Genomic DNA, 6,000 nt, shown 5'->3' on the forward strand with positions numbered 1-6,000 from the left:
TACAAGGGCTCTCTCCCCTCCTCTAGATGTGAGGAGGTGGGGTGCAAAACCTGGGAGTACTGCAGTTCCTCCCTGCCCCATGCCTACTCCTATCCAGAAGAGACCACGCTCAACTCAAAGGCTTTTGTGATCAGCTCCAGTTGCATGTTGAGATGATGGGTGTAATTCTTTTTCCAGGTAAAATGCTCATTGACTTCAGCAGAATCCACATTCCATCCTATAATGTGAATCTCATTGAGATTTATTCTGATTGGACCAATCCTGAGTCTTGTCTCAGAAAATTTACACAAGTATAGCACTGCTAAATGGGAAGCAGCTATGGAATAGTGGAAAACATCATTTTATGTCTTTTCCCCAGAAGCCTATTTGTAAATCTCTTCTACGCTGTACCAAGTACTCCTAAGCCAAGTAGCTGGAGATTTGAATTACGCTCACACCCAAACTTTCCATGCTCCAATGCATAGTGGTACTGCCAGGCTAATGGGTCAGTTTTAGAGTAGAAGGTCTAAGACCTGGACATCCACAGGCATTTTAACAACACTGAGGCTATGTCTACACTACAAAAATAACTTTGAAGTAGAGCATCGACACACAAAAAGCATCTCCCTTACTAAGGTAGGCTCCCCCCTACTTCAAAGTAAGGGGCCAGGCTGATATGATGCAGGCAGGGGTCACATGTTCATCCACAGTCGGCTCTTGGTCCAGTTCGTCCATTACTGGTAGGAGCTTGACGGCATCGAGGGCTGCGTCAACCACAACATTCTCGCGTGAGTACAGCTCGGAGTAGTGCTCAACCCAGCGCTCCATCTGTTTGGCTTTGTCAGCGATGACTTCACCAGATTTGGATTTCAGAGGTGCCATCTTGTTCTGGGTGGGTCCTAATACCTTCTTCATACCCTCGTACATTCCTCTGAGATTACCAAAGTCGGCACAGTTCTGAATGCTGCTGCATAGCTGGAGCCGGTGGTTGTTGGCACAGCGCCTGGCTGTCTGCTGTACTGTTCTTCTGGCCTCTCTAAGTGCTTGCTGGGTACTCTGGCTCGGTGAGCGTTTGTACTCCAGGAGTGCAGCGCGCTTCTTTTCAATGACTGGAATCATCTCATCAGATGATTGTTTGGGATCTTCTTTGCACTCCTCCTGAAGCATACCTTTGGATCTTCAACAGAGGGCATCTTGCTGCACACAAGATCTGATGGGAAACTGTTTAACCTTGCAAGGCTGAAAGCTAAGTCTAAGGTGCGAGAAGTCCTCATCAGAGACATGCTGTTCGCAGACAATGCTGCTGTAGTGTCTCACACAGAAGACCAGCTTCAAAAACTGCTGGATCGGTTCTCCAAAGCGTGCAAGGACTTTGGGCTTACCATCAGCCTAAAGAAGACGAACGTACTCGGTCAGGATGTTGCTGAATCCCCATCAATCAGCATTGACAACTATACGTTAGAGGTTGTCCACGAGTTCGTTTACCTCGGGTCCACCATCACTGACACCCTGTCGTTGGACACTGGGCTAAATAGGAGGATCGGAAAAGCGGCCACAACCCTGTCCAGACTCAGCAAGAGAGTGTGGAATAGCAACAAGCTGTACACTCACACCAAAATGCAAGTCTACAGAGCCTGCATCCTCAGCACCCTCCTTTATGGCAGCGAGACTTGGACCCTGTATGCCCACCAGGAAAAGAGGCTGAACGTCTTCCACTTGCGCTGCCTCAGGCACATCCTTGGAATATCATGGAAGGACAGAGTGACCAACACTGCCGTCCTCGAGCAAGCTGGAATCCCAACCATGCACACCCTCCTCAGGCAGTGTCGACTCCGCTGGCTTGGCCACGTCCACAGGATGAACGATGGAAGGATTCCAAAAGATATCCTGTATGGTGAGCTAGCCTCTGGCAAAAGACCTCCCGGATGCCCCCAGTTGCGTTACAAAGATGTCTGCAAGAGAGACCTCAGAGAGGTAGACATCGAGCTGGACAACTGGGAAGATCTAGCAAACGACCGCAGCAGATGGAGGCAGGGGTTACACAAGGGCCTTTAGAAGGGCGAGGTGAAGATCAGACAGCTAGCAGAGGAGAAGTGCGCGCACAGAAAGCACAATAAGGACTTGCCAGACAGCCACTACATCTGCAAGAGATGCAGCAAGGATTGTCACTCTCGTGTGGGACTTTATAGTCACAATAGACACTGTAAATGAAGTCCTCAATTGAAACTTTAAAGGGCGCGATCCATAGTCTATGCAGACTGAAGGATGCCTACTACTACTAGGGGTCACATGGCTGACAAGCACTTCCAGGCAACCAACAAGCCAACCTCTTAAAGGGCCCCTCACAACACTCCCGCCCAGCACGTCCTCAGGGCTTCCAGGCTGCAGACAGCACAGCATGCCCTTTGCACACAGCTGAGCCACTGTGGGGACTGGCATGGATCCCAGCAGCTCCCTGAGGGGGATGTCCTGAAGATGGTGGCTGGCCCACTGGCAGCACTGCTGGTGCCTGTTATGCAGCAGCAGTGCAGGGCCAGCTGCATAGGCCCCGCCCTGCAGACCCTCTACCAGGGGGAGTGGCTGCACCGCACCTCAGTGATCCAGCGATGCTGGACCTGTCCCACCGGCACTGACCGGTGGGACTGCTGTGTGCTGGGAGACTGGGACAGTGACCAGTGGCTGCAAGACCTCCACATGACCCAACAGACAATTGAGGAGCTCTGCCACTGGCTCGCACCAGCCCTCCAGCACTGGGACACCAGGATGCAGCCCACTGTCCCCCTGCGTAAGAGGGTAGCAATTGCCCCCTGGAAACCTGCCACCCTGGACAGCTCCTGCTCCATCAGACATCAGTTCGGGGTGGGCAAGGCTACTGTTGGGGCACTCCTGATGGAGGTAAGCCAGGACGGGGCCATGTATCCCCCAACGGGGGGCACCCAGCAAGGGGTGGCCCTCCACAGTGCAAGGGGGAAGCTCTGCATGGGACCGAGGATCATTGGGCCACACACTCATGAACTCATTCCTCTTGTACTCCATTCAGGTCATCCGGGCAGTCAACACCCTCCTCCTCCACCAGCTGGTCACCATCGGAGACCTGGACATCACCCCAGCAGGCTTCACGTACCTTAGGTTCCCTTCCGTTTTGGCGCACTGGTCGGCATGCACATTTCAATCTGTGCCCCGGAACATAGCGTTGGGGCCATCATGAAAAGAAAGGATTAGCATTCTGTGGTCCTCCAGGCCCTCATGGATGCTAACAACCCACACAAGGTCATCTGTGGGGGATGGTCCAGCAACGCCCATCACGCCCAGGTGTTCAGGAACTTGTGTCTCAGCCACATGCAGCTCCTGGTGGGAGATCTCACCATGCCTCACCATTCCCCTCTGTACTGTGGCCGACACCACATACCCCTTGTACCCATGGCTCATGAGGCCCTACACCGGACATACCAACCCATCCCAGGATCAGATCAATGCACGCCTGAACCATGCCAGGAGTCCCTTGAAACAGGCATTCAGGTGGCCAAAGGGGCAATTTTAGAGGCCTCCTTACGAGGCTGCAGGTCAGTATCCCCGACATGCCAGTGGTGGTTGTGGCCCGCTGTGCTCTCCACAATATTGTGGAGGACAAACAGGAGCCCTTTGTCCAGGCCTGGGCTGCCAAGACCAGCGCTGGGTATGAGCAGCTTCCTGGTGCCCCATGCCACGAGGTGGAAAGGGACAGGGTGAGAGTCAGGGAGGCCTTGCAAGAGGCCTTTGACTGGAGTCCATAATGACCCTCAGCACTGCACACCCCACCACACACCCCTCTCCCAGCACACACGACGGACACAGGGTTAGGGGTGCAAGAATGCTGATTTTGTTTGTGCAAAATAAACTTTTAAAACATATGAACATGTCATCGAAACTATTTACATGAGGGAACTATGTACAACAGGGATCCTGGGGTGGCATTGGGGTTGGGGACTGAACTGGTAGAGGGTGCTGAGATATGGCAGGCTCACTCATCCACTGGGGTGGCGGGCCAGAAGCTGCAAGAGGCACAGAAGCCGCTGCCACCCCAGGTCCAGGGAACCCTGTGGGGCAGGGATGGGGCTGGAACTATGGGGGGTGGGTAGGTGTGTGGAAGGGGTGCGACAATGTCGGGGTCAGTGGTGAGCATTGGGGGGTGCGAGAAGTCAGCTTGTCCTCTGTCACGCTGGCCACCAGCCACTCCACTAGTGCCAGGTGGGCAGCGGGCAGCAGGGCACAGAAATTGGCGCCTGCAGTGAGGACTGCAGGGGGGGCTGCTGGAGGGGCTGCAAGGTGGGCTGGTGATGGGGAGAGGTAGGGTGAGGCCGGTGGTGACAGCCCAGTTAAGGGTCTCCAACCTCCTGCTCCCTGGCCAGCCAGCCCCTCACCACAGCTGTCAGCTCCTGCAGGGCGGCTGTATGTGCGAACACCTCCTCCCCCTGCACCCATGATGGCAGCGTCCAGGCGGGGGTGACTCTGGTGGGAGGCAGGCCGAGGTGGGGTGCCAGCCTCCTGCACCTCGCTGCCTGAGGGCTGGTCATGAGCGGCCCTGGGTCGGCTCCCAGATGGCAGGCATGTGGAGACAGAAGAGGACAGGAAGACAGCCCATCAGTCGTGCGTCCTGACCCTGTGGCTCTGAGCCCCCATTCCTCCCCCATTGCCTGGTGGTCTGGGAGCCCCATGGGATACCAGGTGCAGTACGGTGTGCCTGCGGCTGAATTCACTGCTCCCGCCGCCCCACACACCCCTCACGGGTGAATGCCCTGCGGAGCTAGGCAGGGCTGTGGGCGATGTGCATCGGCCAAGCTCGTGGCCCCCTGCTGTCCGTGCTGGGCGCAGGCTTCCTCTCCCCAGGCCCCGTGGCATTCTGAACCCCTGGTGCCTACCTGCGGGTACCTCCACACATGCAGGCGAAGCCCCGCTGGAGGGGTCCTGGCTTGATGGCTCGGAAGGGAAAACGATAACAAGGGTCCCAGTGCTGGAACACTCGTCATCGCTCCCCAGCGCTGTCCCTGCGTCCCGGCTCCTCAGCAGTCATCACATCTGGCTTCAGCTCTGGCTGCAGTGGTAGTGCAGTGTCGTCTACCACATACTTGGGGGACTGGACCTCCTTGGGCCCCAGGAGCCGGTGGAGCTGCTCATAATGGGGGCAACAGGTGGGCAGTGCCCCTGAGTGGCTGTGGGCATCCCTTTCCCAGCAGTACAGCTACTGGAGCTCCTTGACCTCAATCTGGACATGCTCCCCAGTCTGGACAGGGTTTCCCCAGGAGGTGAGCCCTCTTGCCAGGTGCTCGTAGGCATCAGCATTGCAGTGCTCTACCCCCATCCACAGCAGGACCTCCTCATTCCCCCAGAGTGCGAAGAGGTCCTGCACTTCCTTACCACTCCATGAGGGGCACCTCTTGGGATGCCACTTCACCAGCTGCTGAGATCCCTCAGGGGACTCGCTGGTGGGGTCCAGGGTCTCAGGGTGCTCTGGGGGGATACCATGGCTGGCTGGGGGTGCGGGTGGCAGGTGAGGCTTCAAGAAGGGCCTGTGCAACAGGGGGCTAGTGGTCCCCCTGCTTGTGACATGGTCTCAGCTTCCTGTCTGGGGTTGCCGGGGAGCTGGTTCCTGTCAGGCAGCCGGCAGGGACTATAGAGCCCTGCCTGGGCTAGCTGGACTGTCTCTGTCCTCCATGGGGGGCCGCCTCCTTGGAGGACCCCTTACTTGGAAGTAAGGAGTGCAGTGTGCATCTACACACATTTTACTTTGAAGGTAAGCCTGGGACTGGAGTAGTGAAAAGTGTGTGTAGATGCTCTGCATGCTACTTTGAAGTTAACTTTGAAGTTAACTTCAAAGTAAGGTTGTAGTGTAGATGCAGCCTGAGAGAAGTTGCATCTTCCTATATGTTTGTTTAATAAGCTCGATTTGACTGTAAGATAACTGTGCCACTAGCTAGCAGCAAAATTGTTAACCTCTGTGCAATTTATATGGGACCAAATCCTGCTGAATTCACTCAGTGCCTG

This window comes from Carettochelys insculpta, chromosome 8 (genome assembly GCF_033958435.1).
Source record: "Carettochelys insculpta isolate YL-2023 chromosome 8, ASM3395843v1, whole genome shotgun sequence".
NCBI lineage: Eukaryota > Metazoa > Chordata > Testudines > Carettochelyidae > Carettochelys > Carettochelys insculpta.